The following is a 22,476-nucleotide window of genomic DNA, read 5'->3' on the forward strand; positions in this document are numbered from 1 at the left end:
ATAATCAGGGCCTTACTTCGAAGCTTGGGCTCACGTTGACTTTCACTTTAGGTATAGCGCAGAGCAGGGTGAGCTTCCAACAAGGAACTGGAAACCCAAGGTTTCTTAGGAGAAAACTCATTTTCTTCTCAGAACCATGCCGGCAGTGAGGAAAACCCCGGCAACAACAATGCTTTTCAGGTAGCTTCGAGGCCGCATGAAAGGAGCTTTCATAATGGGAAAAGAAGCCTTATGCCATCAGTCTCCAATTTCTAGGTTGACACGCAGCATACACGCAGGACCAGAGCTTACTGTCTCTACGCAGTGTTCTGGTACCGAAACGGTTGCTTAAGCAAAGTCCCTAGGAGTCTTGGAAAGCTTACTACCGTGAAACTAAAGCAGAACAGCGATGAAGGCCTCATGGAGCTGCTGCACGCCTCCCGTTTTGCCAGCATAATCAGGGCCTTACTTCGAGGCTAGTGCTCACATTGACTTTCACGTTTGGTATAGAGCAGAGCAGGGTGAGCTTCCAACTAGGAACTGGAAGCACAAGGTTTCTTTCGAGAAAACTCATTTTCTTCTATGTGCCATGCCAGCTGTAAGTAAAATCACGGTAACAACAGTGCTTTGCAGGAAGCTTCAGGGCCGCATCAACGGAGCTTTCATAATGGGAAAACTAGCCTTGTGCCATCAGTCTCTACTTTCTAGGTTGACACGCAGCATACACGCAGGAGCAGAGCTTCCTGGTTCTACGCAGTGTTCTGGTACTGAAACGGGTGCTGAAGCAAGTCCTCTAGGTGTGTTGAAAAGCTTACTACCTTGAAACTAAAGCAGAACAACGATGAAGGCCTCATGGAGCTGCTGCACGCCTCTCGTTTTGCAAGGATAATCAGGGCCTTATTTCGAAGCTTGGGCTCACGTTGACTTTCACTTTAGGTATAGCGCAGAGCAGGGTGAGCTTCCAACAAGGAACTGGAAACCCAAGGTTTCTTAGGAGAAAACTCATTTTCTTCTCAGAACCATGCCGGCAGTGAGGAAAACCCCGGCAACAACAATGCTTTTCAGGTAGCTTCGGGGCCGCATGAACGGAGCTTTCATAATGGGATTAGAAGCCTTATGCCATCAGTCTCCAATTTCTAGGTTGACACGCAGCATACACGCAGGACCAGAGCTTACTGTCTCTACGCAGTGTTCTGGTACTGAAACGGTTGCTTAAGCAAAGTCCATAGGAGTCTTGGAAAGCTTACTACCGTGAAACTAAAGCAGAACAGCGATGAAGGCCTCATGGAGCTGCTGCACGCCTCCCGTTTTGCCAGCATAATCAGGGCCTTACTTCGAGGCTAGTGCTCACATTGACTTTCACGTTTGGTATAGAGCAGAGCAGGGTGAGCTTCCAACTAGGAACTGGAAGCACAAGGTTTCTTTCGAGAAAACTCATTTTCTTCTATGTGCCATGCCGGCTGTAAGTAAAAGCACGGTAACAACAGTGCTTTGCAGGAAGCTTCGGGGCCGCATCAACGGAGCTTTCATAATGGGAAAACTAGCCTTGTGCCATCAGTCTCTACTTTCTAGGTTGACACGCAGCATACACGCAGGAGCAGAGCTTCCTGGTTCTACGCAGTGTTCTGGTACTGAAACGGGTGCTGAAGCAAGTCCTCTAGGTGTGTTGAAAAGCTTACTACCTTGAAACTAAAGCAGAACAACGATGAAGGCCTCATGGAGCTGCTGCACGCCTCTCGTTTTGCAAGGATAATCAGGGCCTTATTTCGAAGCTTGGGCTCACGTTGACTTTCACTTTAGGTATAGCGCAGAGCAGGGTGAGCTTCCAACAAGGAACTGGAAACCCAAGGTTTCTTAGGAGAAAACTCATTTTCTTCTCAGAACCATGCCGGCAGTGAGGAAAACCCCGGCAACAACAATGCTTTTCAGGTAGCTTCGGGGCCGCATAAACGGAGCTTTCATAATGGGATTAGAAGCCTTATGCCATCAGTCTCCAATTTCTAGGTTGACACGCAGCATACACGCAGGACCAGAGCTTACTGTCTCTACGCAGTGTTCTGGTACTGAAACGGTTGCTTAAGCAAAGTCCCTAGGAGTCTTGGAAAGCTTACTACCGTGAAACTAAAGCAGAACAGCGATGAAGGCCTCATGGAGCTGCTGCACGCCTCCCGTTTTGCCAGCATAATCAGGGCCTTACTTCGAGGCTAGTGCTCACATTGACTTTCACGTTTGGTATAGAGCAGAGCAGGGTGAGCTTCCAACTAGGAACTGGAAGCACAAGGTTTCTTTCGAGAAAACTCATTTTCTTCTACGTGCCATGCCGGCTGTAAGTAAAAGCACGGTAACAACAGTGTTTTGCAGGAAGCTTCGAGGCAGCATGAATGGAGCTTTCAAAACGGAAAAACAATTCTTGTGCCATCAGTCTCTAATTTCTAGGTTGACACGCAGCATACACGCAGGAGCAGAGCTTCCTGGTTCTACGCAGTGTTCTGGTACTGAAACGGGTGCTGAAGCAAGGCCCCTAGGAGTGTTGAAAAGCTTACTACCTTGAAACTAAAGCAGAACAACGATGAAGGCCTCATGGAGCTGCTGCACGCCTCTCGTTTTGCAAGGATAATCAGGGCCTTACTTCGAAGCTTGGGCTCACGTTGACTTTCACTTTAGGTATAGCGCAGAGCAGGGTGAGCTTCCAACAAGGAACTGGAAACCCAATGTTTCTTAGGAGAAAACTCATTTTCTTCTCAGAACCATGCTGGCAGTGAGGAAAACCCCGGCAACAACAATGCTTTTCAGGTAGCTTCGAGGCCGCATGAAAGGAGCTTTCATAATGAGAAAAGAAGCCTTATGCCATCAGTCTCCAATTTCTAGGTTGACACGCAGCATACACGCAGGACCAGAGCTTACTGTCTCTACGCAGTGTTGTGGTACCGAAACGGTTGCTTAAGCAAAGTCCCTAGGAGTCTTGGAAAGCTTACTACCGTGAAACTAAAGCAGAACAGCGATGAAGGCCTCAGGGAGCTGCTGCACGCCTCCCGTTTTGCCAGCATAATCAGGGCCTTACTTCGAGGCTAGTGCTCACATTGACTTTCACGTTTGGTATAGAGCAGAGCAGGGTGAGCTTCCAACTAGGAACTGGAAGCACAAGGTTTCTTTCGAGAAAACTCATTTTCTTCTATGTGCCATGCCGGCTGTAAGTAAAAGCACGGTAACAACAGTGCTTTGCAGGAAGCTTCGGGGCCGCATCAACGGAGCTTTCAAAATGGGAAAACAAGCCTTGTGCCATCAGTCTCTAATTTCTAGGTTGACACGCAGCATACACGCAGGAGCAGAGCTTCCTGGTTCTACGCAGTGTTCTGGTACTGAAACGGGTGCTGAAGCAAGTCCTCTAGGAGTGTTGAAAAGCTTACTACCTTGAAACTAAAGCAGAACAACGATGAAGGCCTCATGGAGCTGCTGTACGCCTCTTGTTTTGCAAGGATAATCAGGGCCTTACTTCGAAGCTTGGGCTCACGTTGACTTTCACTTTAGGTATAGCGCAGAGCAGGGTGAGCTTCCAACAAGGAACTGGAAACCCAAGGTATTTAGGAGAAAACTCATTTTCTTCTCAGAACCATGCCGGCAGTGAGGAAAACCCCGACAACAACAATGCTTTTCAGGTAGCTTCGAGGCCGCATGAACGGAGCTTTCATAATGGGAAAAGAAGCCTTATGCCATCAGTCTCCAATTTCTAGGTTGACACGCAGCATACACGCAGGACCAGAGCTTACTGTCTCTACGCAGTGTTCTGGTACCGAAACGGTTGCCTAAGCAAAGTCCCTAGGAACGTTGGAAAGCTTACTACCGTGAAACTAAAGCAGAACAGCGATGAAGGCCTCAGGGAGCTGCTGCACGCCTCCCGTTTTGCCAGCATAATCAGGGCCTTACTTCGAGGCTAGTGCTCACATTGACTTTCACGTTTGGTATAGAGCAGAGCAGGGTGAGCTTCCAACTAGGAACTGGAAGCACAAGGTTTCTTTCGAGAAAACTCATTTTCTTCTATGTGCCATGCCGGCTGTAAGTAAAAGCACGGTAACAACAGTGCTTTGCAGGAAGCTTCAAGGCAGCATGAATGGAGCTTTCAAAATGGGAAAACAAGCCTTGTGCCATCAGTCTCTAATTTCTAGGTTGACACGCAGCATACACGCAGGAGCAGAGCTTCCTGGTTCTACGCAGTGTTCTGGTACTGAAACGGGTGCTGAAGCAAGGCCCCTAGGAGTGTTGAAAAGCTTACTACCTTGAAACTAAAGCAGAACAACGATGAAGGCCTCATGGAGCTGCTGTACGCCTCTCGTTTTGCAAGGATAATCAGGGCCTTACTTCGAAGCTTGGGCTCACGTTGACTTTCACTTTAGGTATAGCGCAGAGCAGGGTGAGCTTCCAACAAGGAACTGGAAACCCAAGGTTTCTTAGGAGAAAACTCATTTTCTTCTCAGAACCATGCCGGCAGTGAGGAAAACCCCGGCAACAACAATGCTTTTCAGGTAGCTTCGAGGCCGCATGAACGGAGCTTTCATAATGGGAAAAGAAGCCTTATGCCATCAGTCTCCAATTTCTAGGTTGACACGCAGCATACACGCAGGACCAGAGCTTACTGTCTCTACGCAGTGTTCTGGTACCGAAACGGTTGCTTAAGCAAAGTCCCTAGGAGTCTTGGAGAGCTTACTACCGTGAAACTAAAGCAGAACAGCGATGAAGGACTCATGGAGCTGCTGCACGCCTCCCGTTTTGCCAGGATAATCAGGGCCTTACTTCGAGGCTAGTGCTCACATTGACTTTCACGTTTGGTATAGAGCAGAGCAGGGTGAGCTTCCAACTAGGAACTGGAAGCACAAGGTTTCTTTCGAGAAAACTCATTTTCTTCTATGAACCATGCCGGCTGTAAGTAAAAGCACGGTAACAACAGTGCTTTTCAGGGAGCTTCGGGGCCGCATCAACGGAGCTTTCATCATGGGAAAACTAGCCTTGTGCCATCAGTCTCTACTTTCTAGGTTGACACGCAGCATACACGCAGGAGCAGAGCTTCCTGGTTCTACGCAGTGTTCTGGTACTGAAACGGGTGCTGAAGCAAGGCCCCTAGGAGTGTTGAAAAGCTTACTACCTTGAAAGTAAAGCAGAACAACGATGAAGGCCTCATGGAGCTGCTGCACGCCTCTCGTTTTGCAAGGATAATCAGGGCCTTACTTCGAAGCTTGGGCTCACGTTGACTTTCACTTTAGGTATAGCGCAGAGCAGGGTGAGCTTCCAACAAGGAACTGGAAACCCAAGGTTTCTTAGGAGAAAACTCATTTTCTTCTCAGAACCATGCCGGCAGTGAGGAAAACCCCGGCAACAACAATGCTTTTCAGGTAGCTTCGAGGTCGCATGAACGGAGCTTTCATAATGGGAAAAGAAGCCTTATGCCATCAGTCTCCAATTTCTAGGTTGACACGCAGCATACACGCAGGACCAGAGCTTACTGTCTCTACGCAGTGTTCTGGTACCGAAACGGTTGCTTAAGCAAAGTCCCTAGGAGTCTTGGAAAGCTTACTACCGTGAAACTAAAGCAGAACAGCGATGAAGGCCTCATGGAGCTGCTGCACGCCTCCCGTTTTGCCAGGATAATCAGGGCCTTACTTCGAGGCTAGTGCTCACATTGACTTTCACGTTTGGTATAGAGCAGAGCAGGGTGAGCTTCCAACTAGGAACTGGAAGCACAAGGTTTCTTTCGAGAAAACTCATTTTCTTCTATGAACCATGCCGGCTGTAAGTAAAAGCACGGTAACAACAGTGCTTTTCAGGGAGCTTCGGGGCCGCATCAACGGAGCTTTCATCATGGGAAAACTAGCCTTGTGCCATCAGTCTCTACTTTCTAGGTTGACACGCAGCATACACGCAGGAGCAGAGCTTCCTGGTTCTACGCAGTGTTCTGGTACTGAAACGGGTGCTGAAGCAAGGCCCCTAGGAGTGTTGAAAAGCTTACTACCTTGAAACTAAAGCAGAACAACGATGAAGGCCTCATGGAGCTGCTGCACGCCTCTCGTTTTGCAAGGATAATCAGGGCCTTACTTCGAAGCTTGGGCTCACGTTGACTTTCACTTTAGGTATAGCGCAGAGCAGGGTGAGCTTCCAACAAGGAACTGGAAACCCAAGGTTTCTTAGAAGAAAACTCATTTTCTTCTCAGAACCATGCCGGCAGTGAGGAAAACCCCGGCAACAACAATGCTTTTCAGGTAGCTTCGAGGCCGCATGAACGGAGCTTTCATAATGGGAAAAGAAGCCTTATGCCATCAGTCTCCAATTTCTAGGTTGACACGCAGCATACACGCAGGATCAGAGCTTACTGTCTCTACGCAGTGTTCTGGTACCGAAACGGTTGCCTAAGCAAAGTCCCTAGGAACGTTGGAAAGCTTACTACCGTGAAACTAAAGCAGAACAGCGATGAAGGCCTCATGGAGCTGCTGCACGCCTCCCGTTTTGCCAGCATAATCAGGGCCTTACTTCGAGGCTAGTGCTCACATTGACTTTCACGTTTGGTATAGAGCAGAGCAGGGTGAGCTTCCAACTAGGAACTGGAAGCACTAGGTTTCTTTCGAGAAAACTCATTTTCTTCTATGAACCATGCCGGCTGTAAGTAAAAGCACGGTAACAACAGTGCTTTTCAGGGAGCTTCGGGGCCGCATCAACGGAGCTTTCATCATGGGAAAACTAGCCTTGTGCCATCAGTCTCTACTTTCTAGGTTGACACGCAGCATACACGCAGGAGCAGAGCTTCCTGGTTCTACGCAGTGTTCTGGTACTGAAACGGGTCCTGAAGCAAGGCCCCTAGGAGTGTTGAAAAGCTTACTACCTTGAAACTAAAGCAGAACAACGATGAAGGCCTCATGGAGCTGCTGCACGCCTCTCGTTTTGCAAGGATAATCAGGGCCTTACTTCGAAGCTTGGGCTCACGTTGACTTTCACTTTAGGTATAGCGCAGAGCAGGGTGAGCTTCCAACAAGGAACTGGAAACCCAAGGTTTCTTAGGAGAAAACTCATTTTCTTCTCAGAACCATGCCGGCAGTGAGGAAAACCCCGGCAACAACAATGCTTTTCAGGTAGCTTCGAGGCCGCATGAACGGAGCTTTCATAATGGGAAAAGAAGCCTTATGCCATCAGTCTCCAATTTCTAGGTTGACACGCAGCATACACGCAGGACCAGAGCTTACTGTCTCTACGCAGTGTTCTGGTACCGAAACGGTTGCTTAAGCAAAGTCCCTAGGAGTCTTGGAGAGCTTACTACCGTGAAACTAAAGCAGAACAGCGATGAAGGCCTCATGGAGCTGCTGCACGCCTCCCGTTTTGCCAGCATAATCAGGGCCTTACTTCGAGGCTAGTGCTCACATTGACTTTCACGTTTGGTATAGAGCAGAGCAGGGTGAGCTTCCAACTAGGAACTGGAAGCACAAGGTTTCTTTCGAGAAAACTCATTTTCTTCTATGTGCCATGCCGGCTGTAAGTAAAAGCACGGTAACAACAGTGCTTTGCAGGAAGCTTCGAGGCAGCATGAATGGAGCTTTCAAAATGGGAAAACAAGCCTTGTGCCATCAGTCTCTAATTTCTAGGTTGACACGCAGCATACACGCAGGAGCAGAGCTTCCTGGTTCTACGCAGTGTTCTGGTACTGAAACGGGTCCTGAAGCAAGGCCCCTAGGAGTGTTGAAAAGCTTACTACCTTGAAACTAAAGCAGAACAACGATGAAGGCCTCATGGAGCTGCTGTACGCCTCTTGTTTTGCAAGGATAATCAGGGCCTTACTTCGAAGCTTGGGCTCACGTTGACTTTCACTTTAGGTATAGCGCAGAGCAGGGTGAGCTTCCAACAAGGAACTGGAAACCCAAGGTATTTAGGAGAAAACTCATTTTCTTCTCAGAACCATGCTGGCAGTGAGGAAAACCCCGGCAACAACAATGCTTTTCAGGTAGCTTCGAGGCCGCATGAACGGAGCTTTCATAATGGGAAAAGAAGCCTTATGCCATCAGTCTCCAATTTCTAGGTTGACACGCAGCATACACGCAGGACCAGAGCTTACTGTCTCTACGCAGTGTTCTGGTACCGAAACGGTTGCCTAAGCAAAGTCCCTAGGAACGTTGGAAAGCTTACTACCGTGAAACTAAAGCAGAACAGCGATGAAGGCCTCATGGAGCTGCTGCACGCCTCCCGTTTTGCCAGCATAATCAGGGCCTTACTTCGAGGCTAGTGCTCACATTGACTTTCACGTTTGGTATAGAGCAGAGCAGGGTGAGCTTCCAACTAGGAACTGGAAGCACAAGGTTTCTTTCGAGAAAACTCATTTTCTTCTATGTGCCATGCCGGCTGTAAGTAAAAGCACGGTAACAACAGTGCTTTGCAGGAAGCTTCGAGGCAGCATGAATGGAGCTTTCAAAATGGGAAAACAAGCCTTGTGCCATCAGTCTCTACTTTCTAGGTTGACACGGAGCATACACGCAGGAGCAGAGCTTCCTGGTTCTACACAGTGTTCTGGTACTGAAACGGGTGCTGAAGCAAGTCCTCTAGGTGTGTTGAAAAGCTTACTACCTTGAAACTAAAGCAGAACAACGATGAAGGCCTCATGGAGCTGCTGCACGCCTCTCGTTTTGCAAGGATAATCAGGGCCTTATTTCGAAGCTTGGGCTCACGTTGACTTTCACTTTAGGTATAGCGCAGAGCAGGGTGAGCTTCCAACAAGGAACTGGAAACCCAAGGTTTCTTAGGAGAAAACTCATTTTCTTCTCAGAACCATGCCGGCAGTGAGGAAAACCCCGGCAACAACAATGCTTTTCAGATAGCTTCGGGGCCGCATGAACGGAGCTTTCATAATGGGATTAGAAGCCTTATGCCATCAATCTCCAATTTCTAGGTTGACACGCAGCATACACGCAGGACCAGAGCTTACTGTCTCTACGCAGTGTTCTGGTAATGAAACGGTTGCTTAAGCAAAGTCCATAGGAGTCTTGGAAAGCTTACTACCGTGAAACTAAAGCAGAACAGCGATGAAGGCCTCATGGAGCTGCTGCACGCCTCCCGTTTTGCCAGCATAATCAGGGCCTTACTTCGAGGCTAGTGCTCACATTGACTTTCACGTTTGGTATAGAGCAGAGCAGGGTGAGCTTCCAACTAGGAACTGGAAGCACAAGGTTTCTTTCGAGAAAACTCATTTTCTTCTATGTGCCATGCCGGCTGTAAGTAAAAGCACGGTAACAACAGTGCTTTGCAGGAAGCTTCGGGGCCGCATCAACGGAGCTTTCATAATGGGAAAACTAGCCTTGTGCCATCAGTCTCTACTTTCTAGGTTGACACGCAGCATACACGCAGGAGCAGAGCTTCCTGGTTCTACGCAGTGTTCTGGTACTGAAACGGGTGCTGAAGCAAGTCCTCTAGGTGTGTTGAAAAGCTTACTACCTTGAAACTAAAGCAGAACAACGATGAAGGCCTCATGGAGCTGCTGCACGCCTCTCGTTTTGCAAGGATAATCAGGGCCTTATTTCGAAGCTTGGGCTCACGTTGACTTTCACTTTAGGTATAGCGCAGAGCAGGGTGAGCTTCCAACAAGGAACTGGAAACCCAAGGTTTCTTAGGAGAAAACTCATTTTCTTCTCAGAACCATGCCGGCAGTGAGGAAAACCCCGGCAACAACAATGCTTTTCAGGTAGCTTCGGGGCCGCATGAACGGAGCTTTCATAATGGGATTAGAAGCCTTATGCCATCAGTCTCCAATTTCTAGGTTGACACGCAGCATACACGCAGGACCAGAGCTTACTGTCTCTACGCAGTGTTCTGGTACTGAAACGGTTGCTTAAGCAAAGTCCATAGGAGTCTTGGAAAGCTTACTACCGTGAAACTAAAGCAGAACAGCGATGAAGGCCTCATGGAGCTGCTGCACGCCTCCCGTTTTGCCAGGATAATCAGGGCCTTACTTCGAGGCTAGTGCTCACATTGACTTTCACGTTTGGTATAGAGCAGAGCAGGGTGAGCTTCCAACTAGGAACTGGAAGCACAAGGTTTCTTTCGAGAAAACTCATTTTCTTCTACGTGCCATGCCGGCTGTAAGTAAAAGCACGGTAACAACAGTGTTTTGCAGGAAGCTTCGAGGCAGCATGAATGGAGCTTTCAAAACGGAAAAACAATTCTTGTGCCATCAGTCTCTAATTTCTAGGTTGACACGCAGCATACACGCAGGAGCAGAGCTTCCTGGTTCTACGCAGTGTTCTGGTACTGAAACGGGTGCTGAAGCAAGGCCCCTAGGAGTGTTGAAAAGCTTACTACCTTGAAACTAAAGCAGAACAACGATGAAGGCCTCATGGAGCTGCTGCACGCCTCTCGTTTTGCAAGGATAATCAGGGCCTTACTTCGAAGCTTGGGCTCACGTTGACTTTCACTTTAGGTATAGCGCAGAGCAGGGTGAGCTTCCAACAAGGAACTGGAAACCCAATGTTTCTTAGGAGAAAACTCATTTTCTTCTCAGAACCATGCCGGCAGTGAGGAAAACCCCGGCAACAACAATGCTTTTCAGGTAGCTTCGAGGCCGCATGAACGGAGCTTTCATAATGGGAAAAGAAGCCTTATGCCATCAGTCTCCAATTTCTAGGTTGACACGCAGCATACACGCAGGACCAGAGCTTACTGTCTCCACGCAGTGTTGTGGTACCGAAACGGTTGCTTAAGCAAAGTCCCTAGGAGTCTTGGAAAGCTTACTACCGTGAAACTAAAGCAGAACAGCGATGAAGGCCTCATGGAGCTGCTGCACGCCTCCCGTTTTGCCAGCATAATCAGGGCCTTACTTCGAGGCTAGTGCTCACATTGACTTTCACGTTTGGTATAGAGCAGAGCAGGGTGAGCTTCCAACTAGGAACTGGAAGCACAAGGTTTCTTTCGAGAAAACTCATTTTCTTCTATGTGCCATGCCGGCTGTAAGTAAAAGCACGGTAACAACAGTGCTTTGCAGGGAGCTTCGGGGCCGCATCAACGGAGCTTTCATAATGGGAAAACTAGCCTTGTGCCATCAGTCTCTACTTTCTAGGTTGACACGCAGCATACACGCAGGAGCAGAGCTTCCTGGTTCTACGCAGTGTTCTGGTACTGAAACGGGTGCTGAAGCAAGTCCGCTAGGAGTGTTGAAAAGCTTACTACCTTGAAACTAAAGCAGAACAACGATGAAGGCCTCATGGAGCTGCTGCACGCCTCTCGTTTTGCAAGGATAATCAGGGCCTTACTTCGAAGCTTGGGCTCACGTTGACTTTCACTTTAGGTATAGCGCAGAGCAGGGTGAGATTCCAACAAGGAACTGGAAACCCAAGGTTTCTTAGGAGAAAACTCATTTTCTTCTCAGAACCATGCCGGCAGTGAGGAAAACCCCGGCAACAACAATGCTTTTCAGGTAGCTTCGAGGCCGCATGAACGGAGCTTTCATAATGGGAAAAGAAGCCTTATGCCATCAGTCCAATTTCTAGGTTGACACGCAGCATACACGCAGGACCAGAGCTTACTGTCTCTACGCAGTGTTCTGGTACCGAAACGGTTGCTTAAGCAAAGTCCCTAGGAGTCTTGGAGAGCTTACTACCGTGAAACTAAAGCAGAACAGCGATGAAGGCCTCATGGAGCTGCTGCACGCCTCCCGTTTTGCCAGGATAATCAGGGCCTTACTTCGAGGCTAGTGCTCACATTGACTTTCACGTTTGGTATAGAGCAGAGCAGGGTGAGCTTCCAACTAGGAACTGGAAGCACAAGGTTTCTTTCGAGAAAACTCATTTTCTTCTATGTGCCATGCCGGCTGTAAGTAAAAGCACGGTAACAACAGTGCTTTGCAGGAAGCTTCGAGGCAGCATGAATGGAGCTTTCAAAATGGGAAAACAAGCCTTGTGCCATCAGTCTCTAATTTCTAGGTTGACACGCAGCATACACGCAGGAGCAGAGCTTCCTGGTTCTACGCAGTGTTCTGGTACTGAAACGGGTCCTGAAGCAAGGCCCCTAGGAGTGTTGAAAAGCTTACTACCTTGAAACTAAAGCAGTACAACGATGAAGGACTCATGGAGCTGCTGTACGCCTCTTGTTTTGCAAGGATAATCAGGGCCTTACTTCGAAGCTTGGGCTCACGTTGACTTTCACTTTAGGTATAGCGCAGAGCAGGGTGAGCTTCCAACAAGGAACTGGAAACCCAAGGTATTTAGGAGAAAACTCATTTTCTTCTCAGAACCATGCTGGCAGTGAGGAAAACCCCGGCAACAACAATGCTTTTCAGGTAGCTTCGAGGCCGCATGAACGGAGCTTTCATAATGGGAAAAGAAGCCTTATGCCATCAGTCTCCAATTTCTAGGTTGACACGCAGCATACACGCAGGACCAGAGCTTACTGTCTCTACGCAGTGTTCTGGTACCGAAACGGTTGCCTAAGCAAAGTCCCTAGGAACGTTGGAAAGCTTACTACCGTGAAACTAAAGCAGAACAGCGATGAAGGCCTCAGGGAGCTGCTGCACGCCTCCCGTTTTGCCAGCATAATCAGGGCCTTACTTCGAGGCTAGTGCTCACATTGACTTTCACGTTTGGTATAGAGCAGAGCAGGGTGAGCTTCCAACTAGGAACTGGAAGCACAAGGTTTCTTTCGAGAAAACTCATTTTCTTCTATGAACCATGCCGGCTGTAAGTAAAAGCACGGTAACAACAGTGCTTTGCAGGAAGCTTCGAGGCAGCATGAATGGAGCTTTCAAAATGGGAAAACAAGCCTTGTGCCATCAGTCTCTAATTTCTAGGTTGACACGCAGCATACACGCAGGAGCAGAGCTTCCTGGTTCTACGCAGTGTTCTGGTACTGAAACGGGTGCTGAAGCAAGTCCGCTAGGAGTGTTGAAAAGCTTACTACCTTGAAACTAAAGCAGAACAACGATGAAGGCCTCATGGAGCTGCTGCACGCCTCTCGTTTTGCAAGGATAATCAGGGCCTTACTTCGAAGCTTGGGCTCACGTTGACTTTCACTTTAGGTATAGCGCAGAGCAGGGTGAGCTTCCAACAAGGAACTGGAAACCCAAGGTTTCTTAGGAGAAAACTCATTTTCTTCTCAGAACCATGCCGGCAGTGAGGAAAACCCCGGCAACAACAATGCTTTTCAGGTAGCTTCGAGGTCGCATGAAAGGAGCTTTCATAATGGGAAAAGAAGCCTTATGCCATCAGTCTCCAATTTCTAGGTTGACACGCAGCATACACGCAGGACCAGAGCTTACTGTCTCTACGCAGTGTTCTGGTACCGAAACGGTTGCTTAAGCAAAGTCCCTAGGAGTCTTGGAAAGCTTACTACCGTGAAACTAAAGCAGAACAGCGATGAAGGCCTCATGGAGCTGCTGCACGCCTCCCGTTTTGCCAGGATAATCAGGGCCTTACTTCGAGGCTAGTGCTCACATTGACTTTCACGTTTGGTATAGAGCAGAGCAGGGTGAGCTTCCAACTAGGAACTGGAAGCACAAGGTTTCTTTCGAGAAAACTCATTTTCTTCTATGAACCATGCCGGCTGTAAGTAAAAGCACGGTAACAACAGTGCTTTTCAGGGAGCTTCGGGGCCGCATCAACGGAGCTTTCATCATGGGAAAACTAGCCTTGTGCCATCAGTCTCTACTTTCTAGGTTGACACGCAGCATACACGCAGGAGCAGAGCTTCCTGGTTCTACGCAGTGTTCTGGTACTGAAACGGGTGCTGAAGCAAGGCCCCTAGGAGTGTTGAAAAGCTTACTACCTTGAAACTAAAGCAGAACAACGATGAAGGCCTCATGGAGCTGCTGCACGCCTCTCGTTTTGCAAGGATAATCAGGGCCTTACTTCGAAGCTTGGGCTCACGTTGACTTTCACTTTAGGTATAGCGCAGAGCAGGGTGAGCTTCCAACAAGGAACTGGAAACCCAAGGTTTCTTAGGAGAAAACTCATTTTCTTCTCAGAACCATGCCGGCAGTGAGGAAAACCCCGGCAACAACAATGCTTTTCAGGTAGCTTCGAGGCCGCATGAACGGAGCTTTCATAATGGGAAAAGAAGCCTTATGCCATCAGTCTCCAATTTCTAGGTTGACACGCAGCATACACGCAGGACCAGAGCTTACTGTCTCTACGCAGTGTTCTGGTACCGAAACGGTTGCCTAAGCAAAGTCCCTAGGAGTCTTGGAAAGCTTACTACCGTGAAACTAAAGCAGAACAGCGATGAAGGCCTCATGGAGCTGCTGCACGCCTCCCGTTTTGCCAGCATAATCAGGGCCTTACTTCGAGGCTAGTGCTCACATTGACTTTCACGTTTGGTATAGAGCAGAGCAGGGTGAGCTTCCAACTAGGAACTGGAAGCACAAGGTTTCTTTCGAGAAAACTCATTTTCTTCTATGTGCCATGCCGGCTGTAAGTAAAAGCACGGTAACAACAGTGTTTTGCAGGAAGCTTCGAGGCAGCATGAATGGAGCTTTCAAAACGGAAAAACAATTCTTGTGCCATCAGTCTCTAATTTCTAGGTTGACACGCAGCATACATGCAGGAGCAGAGTTTCCTGGTTCTACGCAGTGTTCTGGTACTGAAACGGGTGCTGAAGCAAGTCCGCTAGGAGTGTTGAAAAGCTTACTACCTTGAAACTAAAGCAGAACAACGATGAAGGCCTCATGGAGCTGCTGCACGCCTCTCGTTTTGCAAGGATAATCAGGGCCTTACTTCGAAGCTTGGGCTCACGTTGACTTTCACTTTAGGTATAGCGCAGAGCAGGCTGAGCTTACAACAAGGAACTGGAAACCCAAGGTTTCTTAGGAGAAAACTCATTTTCTTCTCAGAACCATGCCGGCAGTGAGGAAAACCCCGGCAACAACAATGCTTTTCAGGTAGCTTCGAGGCCGCATGAAAGGAGCTTTCATAATGGGAAAAGAAGCCTTATGCCATCAGTCTCCAATTTCTAGGTTGACACGCAGCATACACGCAGGACCAGAGCTTACTGTCTCTACGCAGTGTTCTGGTACCGAAACGGTTGCTTAAGCAAAGTCCCTAGGAGTCTTGGAAAGCTTACTACCGTGAAACTAAAGCAGAACAGCGATGAAGGCCTCATGGAGCTGCTGCACGCCTCCCGTTTTGCCAGCATAATCAGGGCCTTACTTCGAGGCTAGTGCTCACATTGACTTTCACGTTTGGTATAGAGCAGAGCAGGGTGAGCTTCCAACTAGGAACTGGAAGCACAAGGTTTCTTTCGAGAAAACTCATTTTCTTCTACGTGCCATGCCGGCTGTAAGTAAAAGCACGGTAACAACAGTGTTTTGCAGGAAGCTTCGAGGCAGCATGAATGGAGCTTTCAAAACGGAAAAACAATTCTTGTGCCATCAGTCTCTAATTTCTAGGTTGACACGCAGCATACACGCAGGAGCAGAGCTTCCTGGTTCTACGCAGTGTTCTGGTACTGAAACGGGTGCTGAAGCAAGGCCCCTAGGAGTGTTGAAAAGCTTACTACCTTGAAACTAAAGCAGAACAACGATGAAGGCCTCATGGAGCTGCTGCACGCCTCTCGTTTTGCAAGGATAATCAGGGCCTTACTTCGAAGCTTGGGCTCACGTTGACTTTCACTTTAGGTATAGCGCAGAGCAGGGTGAGCTTCCAACAAGGAACTGGAAACCCAAGGTTTCTTAGGAGAAAACTCATTTTCTTCTCAGAACCATGCCGGCAGTGAGGAAAACCCCGGCAACAACAATGCTTTTCAGGTAGCTTCGAGGCCGCATGAAAGGAGCTTTCATAATGAGAAAAGAAGCCTTATGCCATCAGTCTCCAATTTCTAGGTTGACACGCAGCATACACGCAGGACCAGAGCTTACTGTCTCTACGCAGTGTTGTGGTACCGAAACGGTTGCTTAAGCAAAGTCCCTAGGAGTCTTGGAAAGCTTACTACCGTGAAACTAAAGCAGAACAGCGATGAAGGCCTCATGGAGCTGCTGCACGCCTCCCGTTTTGCCAGCATAATCAGGGCCTTACTTCGAGGCTAGTGCTCACATTGACTTTCACGTTTGGTATAGAGCAGAGCAGGGTGAGCTTCCAACTAGGAACTGGAAGCACAAGGTTTCTTTCGAGAAAACTCATTTTCTTCTATGTGCCATGCCGGCTGTAAGTAAAAGCACGGTAACAACAGTGCTTTTCAGGGAGCTTCGGGGCCGCATCAACGGAGCTTTCATAATGGGAAAACTAGCCTTGGGCCATCAGTCTCTACTTTCTAGGTTGACACGCAGCATACACGCAGGAGCAGAGCTTCCTGGTTCTACGCAGTGTTCTGGTACTGAAACGGGTGCTGAAGCAAGTCCGCTAGGAGTGTTGAAAAGCTTACTACCTTGAAACTAAAGCAGAACAACGATGAAGGCCTCATGGAGCTGCTGCACGCCTCTCGTTTTGCAAGGATAATCAGGGCCTTACTTCGAAGCTTGGGCTCACGTTGACTTTCACTTTAGGTATAGCGCAGAGCAGGGTTAGCTTCCAACAAGGAACTGGAAACCCAAGGTTTCTTAGGAGAAAACTCATTTTCTTCTCAGAACCATGCCGGCAGTGAGGAAAACCCCGGCAACAACAATGCTTTTCAGGTAGCTTCGAGGCCGCATGAACGGAGCTTTCATAATGGGAAAAGAAGCCTTATGCCATCAGTCCAATTTCTAGGTTGACACGCAGCATACACGCAGGACCAGAGCTTACTGTCTCTACGCAGTGTTCTGGTACCGAAACGGTTGCTTCAGCAAAGTCCCTAGGAGTCTTGGAGAGCTTACTACCGTGAAACTAAAGCAGAACAGCGATGAAGGCCTCATGGAGCTGCTGCACGCCTCCCGTTTTGCCAGGATAATCAGGGCCTTACTTCGAGGCTAGTGCTCACATTGACTTTCACGTTTGGTATAGAGCAGAGCAGGGTGAGCTTCCAACTAGGAACTGGAAGCACAAGGTTTCTTTCGAGAAAACTCATTTTCTTCTATGTGCCATGCCGGCTGTAAGTAAAAGCACGGTAACAACAGTGCTTTGCAGGAAGCTTCGAGGCAGCATGAATGGAGCTTTCAAAATGGGAAAACAAGCCTTGTGCCATCAGTCTCTAATTTCTAGGTTGACACGCAGCATACACGCAGGAGCAGAGCTTCCTGGTTCTACGCAGTGTTCTGGTACTGAAACGGGTGCTGAAGCAAGTCCGCAAGGAGTGTTGAAAAGCTTACTACCTTGAAACTAAAGCAGAACAACGATGAAGGCCTCATGGAGCTGCTGTACGCCTCTTGTTTTGCAAGGATAATCAGGGCCTTACTTCGAAGCTTGGGCTCACGTTGACTTTCACTTTAGGTATAGCGCAGAGCAGGGTGAGCTTCCAACAAGGAACTGGAAACCCAAGGTATTTAGGAGAAAACTCATTTTCTTCTCAGAACCATGCTGGCAGTGAGGAAAACCCCGGCAACAACAATGCTTTTCAGGTAGCTTCGAGGCCGCATGAACGGAGCTTTCATAATGGGAAAAGAAGCCTTATGCCATCAGTCTCCAATTTCTAGGTTGACACGCAGCATACACGCAGGACCAGAGCTTACTGTCTCTACGCAGTGGTCTGGTACTGAAACGGTTGCTTAAGCAAAGTCCATAGGAGTCTTGGAAAGCTTACTACCGTGAAACTAAAGCAGAACAGCGATGAAGGCCTCATGGAGCTGCTGCACGCCTCCCGTTTTGCCAGCATAATCAGGGCCTTACTTCGAGGCTAGTGCTCACATTGACTTTCACGTTTGGTATAGAGCAGAGCAGGGTGAGCTTCCAACTAGGAACTGGAAGCACAAGGTTTCTTTCGAGAAAACTCATTTTCTTCTATGAGCCATGCCGGCTGTAAGTAAAAGCACGGTAACAACAGTGCTTTTCAGGGAGCTTCGGGGCCGCATCAACGGAGCTTTCATAATGGGAAAACTAGCCTTGTGCCATCAGTCTCTAATTTCTAGGTTGACACGCAGCATACACGCAGGAGCAGAGCTTCCTGGTTCTACGCAGTGTTCTGGTACTGAAACGGGTGCTGAAGCAAGTCCTCTAGGAGTGTTGAAAAGCTTACTACCTTGAAACTAAAGCAGAACAACGATGAAGGCCTCATGGAGCTGCTGCACGCCTCTCGTTTTGCAAGGATAATCAGGGCCTTACTTCGAAGCTTGGGCTCACGTTGACTTTCACTTTAGGTATAGCGCAGAGCAGGGTGAGCTTCCAACAAGGAACTGGAAACCCAAGGTTTCTTAGGAGAAAACTCATTTTCTTCTCAGAACCATGCCGGCAGTGAGGAAAACCCCAGCAACAACAATGCTTTTCAGGTAGCTTCGGGGCCGCATGAACGGAGCTTTCATAATGGGAAAAGAAGCCTTATGCCATCAGTCTCCAATTTCTAGGTTGACACGCAGCATACACGCAGGACCAGAGCTTACTGTCTCTACGCAGTGTTCTGGTACCGAAACGGTTGCCTAAGCAAAGTCTCTAGGAACGTTGGAAAGCTTACTACCGTGAAACTAAAGCAGAACAGCGATGAAGGCCTCATGGAGCTGCTGCACGCCTCCCGTTTTGCCAGCATAATCAGGGCCTTACTTCGAGGCTAGTGCTCACATTGACTTTCACGTTTGGTATAGAGCAGAGCAGGGTGAGCTTCCAACTAGGAACTGGAAGCACAAGGTTTCTTTCGAGAAAACTCATTTTCTTCTATGAGCCATGCCGGCTGTAAGTAAAAGCACGGTAACAACAGTGCTTTTCAGGGAGCTTCGGTGCCGCATCAACGGAGCTTTCATAATGGGAAAACTAGCCTTGTGCCATCAGTCTCTAATTTCTAGGTTGACACGCAGCATACACGCAGGAGCAGAGCTTCCTGGTTCTACGCAGTGTTCTGGTACTGAAACGGGTGCTGAAGCAAGTCCTCTAGGAGTGTTGAAAAGCTTACTACCTTGAAACTAAAGCAGAACAACGATGAAGGCCTCATGGAGCTGCTGCACGCCTCTCGTTTTGCAAGGATAATCAGGGCCTTACTTCAAAGCTTGGGCTCAGGTTGACTTTCACTTTAGGTATAGCGCAGAGCAGGGTGAGCTTCCAACAAGGAACTGGAAACCCAAGGTTTCTTAGGAGAAAACTCATTTTCTTCTCAGAACCATGCCGGCAGTGAGGAAAACCCCGGCAACAACAATGCTTTTCAGGTAGCTTCGAGGCCGCATGAACGGAGCTTTCATAATGGGAAAAGAAGCCTTATGCCATCAGTCTCCAATTTCTAGGTTGACACGCAGCATACACGCAGGACCAGAGCTTACTGTCTCTACGCAGTGTTCTGATACCGAAACGGTTGCTTCAGCAAAGTCCCTAGGAACGTTGGAAAGCTTACTACCGTGAAACTAAAGCAGAACAGCGATGAAGGCCTCATGGAGCTGCTGCACGCCTCCCGTTTTGCCAGCATAATCAGGGCCTTACTTCGAGGCTAGTGCTCACATTGACTTTCACGTTTGGTATAGAGCAGAGCAGGGTGAGCTTCCAACTAGGAACTGGAAGCACAAGGTTTCTTTCGAGAAAACTCATTTTCTTCTATGAACCATGCCGGCTGTAAGTAAAAGCACGGTAACAACAGTGCTTTTCAGGGAGCTTCGGGGCCGCATCAACGGAGCTTTCATAATGGGAAAACTAGCCTTGTGCCATCAGTCTCTAATTTCTAGGTTGACACGCAGCATACACGCAGGAGCAGAGCTTCCTGGTTCTACGCAGTGTTCTGGTACTGAAACGGGTGCTGAAGCAAGGCCCCTAGGAGTGTTGAAAAGCTTACTACTTTGAAACTAAAGCAGAACAACGATGAAGGCCTCATGGAGCTGCTGCACGCCTCTCGTTTCGCAAGGATAATCAGGGCCTTACTTCGAAGCTTGGGCTCACGTTGACTTTCACTTTAGGTATAGCGCAGAGCAGGGTGAGCTTCCAACAAGGAACTGGAAACCCAAGGTTTCTTAGGAGAAAACTCATTTTCTTCTCAGAACCATGCCGGCAGTGAGGAAAACCCCGGCAACAACAATGCTTTTCAGGTAGCTTCGAGGCCGCATGAACGGAGCTTTCATAATGGGAAAAGAAGCCTTATGCCATCAGTCTCCAATTTCTAGGTTGACACGCAGCATACACGCAGGACCAGAGCTTACTGTCTCTACGCAGTGTTCTGGTACCGAAACGGTTGCCTAAGCAAAGTCCCTAGGAGTCTTGGAAAGCTTACTACCGTGAAACTAAAGCAGAACAGCGATGAAGGCCTCATGGAGCTGCTGCACGCCTCCCGTTTTGCCAGCATAATCAGGGCCTTACTTCGAGGGTAGTGCTCACATTGACTTTCACGTTTGGTATAGAGCAGAGCAGGGTGAGCTTCCAACTAGGAACTGGAAGCACAAGGTTTCTTTCGAGAAAACTCATTTTCTTCTATGAACCATGCCGGCTGTAAGTAAAAGCACGGTAACAACAGTGCTTTTCAGGGAGCTTCGGGGCCGCATCAACGGAGCTTTCATCATGGGAAAACTAGCCTTGTGCCATCAGTCTCTACTTTCTAGGTTGACACGCAGCATACACGCAGGAGCAGAGCTTCCTGGTTCTACGCAGTGTTCTGGTACTGAAACGGGTGCTGAAGCAAGGCCCCTAGGAGTGTTGAAAAGCTTACTACCTTGAAACTAAAGCAGAACAACGATGAAGGCCTCATGGAGCTGCTGCACGCCTCTCGTTTTGCAAGGATAATCAGGGCCTTACTTCGAAGCTTGGGCTCACGTTGACTTTCACTTTAGGTATAGCGCAGAGCAGGGTGAGCTTCCAACAAGGAACTGGAAACCCAAGGTTTCTTAGGAGAAAACTCATTTTCTTCTCAGAACCATGCCGGCAGTGAGGAAAACCCCGGCAACAACAATGCTTTTCAGGTAGCTTCGAGGCCGCATGAACGGAGCTTTCATAATGGGAAAAGAAGCCTTATGCCATCAGTCTCCAATTTCTAGGTTGACACGCAGCATACACGCAGGACCAGAGCTTACTGTCTCTACGCAGTGTTCTGGTACCGAAACGGTTGCCTAAGCAAAGTCCCTAGGAGTCTTGGAAAGCTTACTACCGTGAAACTAAAGCAGAACAGCGATGAAGGCCTCATGGAGCTGCTGCACGCCTCCCGTTTTGCCAGCATAATCAGGGCCTTACTTCGAGGCTAGTGCTCACATTGACTTTCACGTTTGGTATAGAGCAGAGCAGGGTGAGCTTCCAACTAGGAACTGGAAGCACAAGGTTTCTTTCGAGAAAACTCATTTTCTTCTATGAACCATGCCGGCTGTAAGTAAAAGCACGGTAACAACAGTGCTTTTCAGGGGGCTTCGGGGCCGCATCAACGGAGCTTTCATAATGGGAAAACTAGCCTTGTGCCATCAGTCTCTACTTTCTAGGTTGACACGCAGCATACACGCAGGAGCAGAGCTTCCTGGTTCTACGCAGTGTTCTGGTACTGAAACGGGTGCTGAAGCAAGGCCCCTAGGAGTGTTGAAAAGCTTACTACCTTGAAACTAAAGCAGAACAACGATGAAGGCCTCATGGAGCTGCTGCACGCCTCTCGTTTTGCAAGGATAATCAGGGCCTTACTTCGAAGCTTGGGCTCACGTTGACTTTCACTTTAGGTATAGCGCAGAGCAGGGTGAGCTTCCAACAAGGAACTGGAAACCCAAGGTTTCTTAGGAGAAAACTCATTTTCTTCTCAGAACCATGCCGGCAGTGAGGAAAACCCCGGCAACAACAATGCTTTTCAGGTAGCTTCGGGGCCGCATGAACGGAGCTTTCATAATGGGAAAAGAAGCCTTATGCCATCAGTCTCCAATTTCTAGGTTGACACGCAGCATACACGCAGGACCAGAGCTTACTGTCTCTACGCAGTGGTCTGGTACTGAAACGGTTGCTTAAGCAAAGTCCATAGGAGTCTTGGAAAGCTTACTACCGTGAAACTAAAGCAGAACTGCGATGAAGGCCTCATGGAGCTGCTGCACGCCTCCCGTTTTGCCAGCATAATCAGGGCCTTACTTCGAGGCTAGTGCTCACATTGACTTTCACGTTTGGTATAGAGCAGAGCAGGGTGAGCTTCCAACTAGGAACTGGAAGCACAAGGTTTCTTTCGAGAAAACTCATTTTCTTCTATGAGCCATGCCGGCTGTAAGTAAAAGCACGGTAACAACAGTGCTTTTCAGGGAGCTTCGGGGCCGCATCAACGGAGCTTTCATAATGGGAAAACTAGCCTTGTGCCATCAGTCTCTAATTTCTAGGTTGACACGCAGCATACACGCAGGAGCAGAGCTTCCTGGTTCTACGCAGTGTTCTGGTACTGAAACGGGTGCTGAAGCAAGTCCTCTAGGAGTGTTGAAAAGCTTACTACCTTGAAACTAAAGCAGAACAACGATGAAGGCCTCATGGAGCTGCTGCACGCCTCTCGTTTTGCAAGGATAATCAGGGCCTTACTTCG

The sequence above is a fragment of the Eubalaena glacialis genome, chromosome 16 (assembly GCF_028564815.1).
Source record: "Eubalaena glacialis isolate mEubGla1 chromosome 16, mEubGla1.1.hap2.+ XY, whole genome shotgun sequence".
NCBI classification, from domain to species: Eukaryota; Metazoa; Chordata; class Mammalia; order Artiodactyla; family Balaenidae; genus Eubalaena; species Eubalaena glacialis.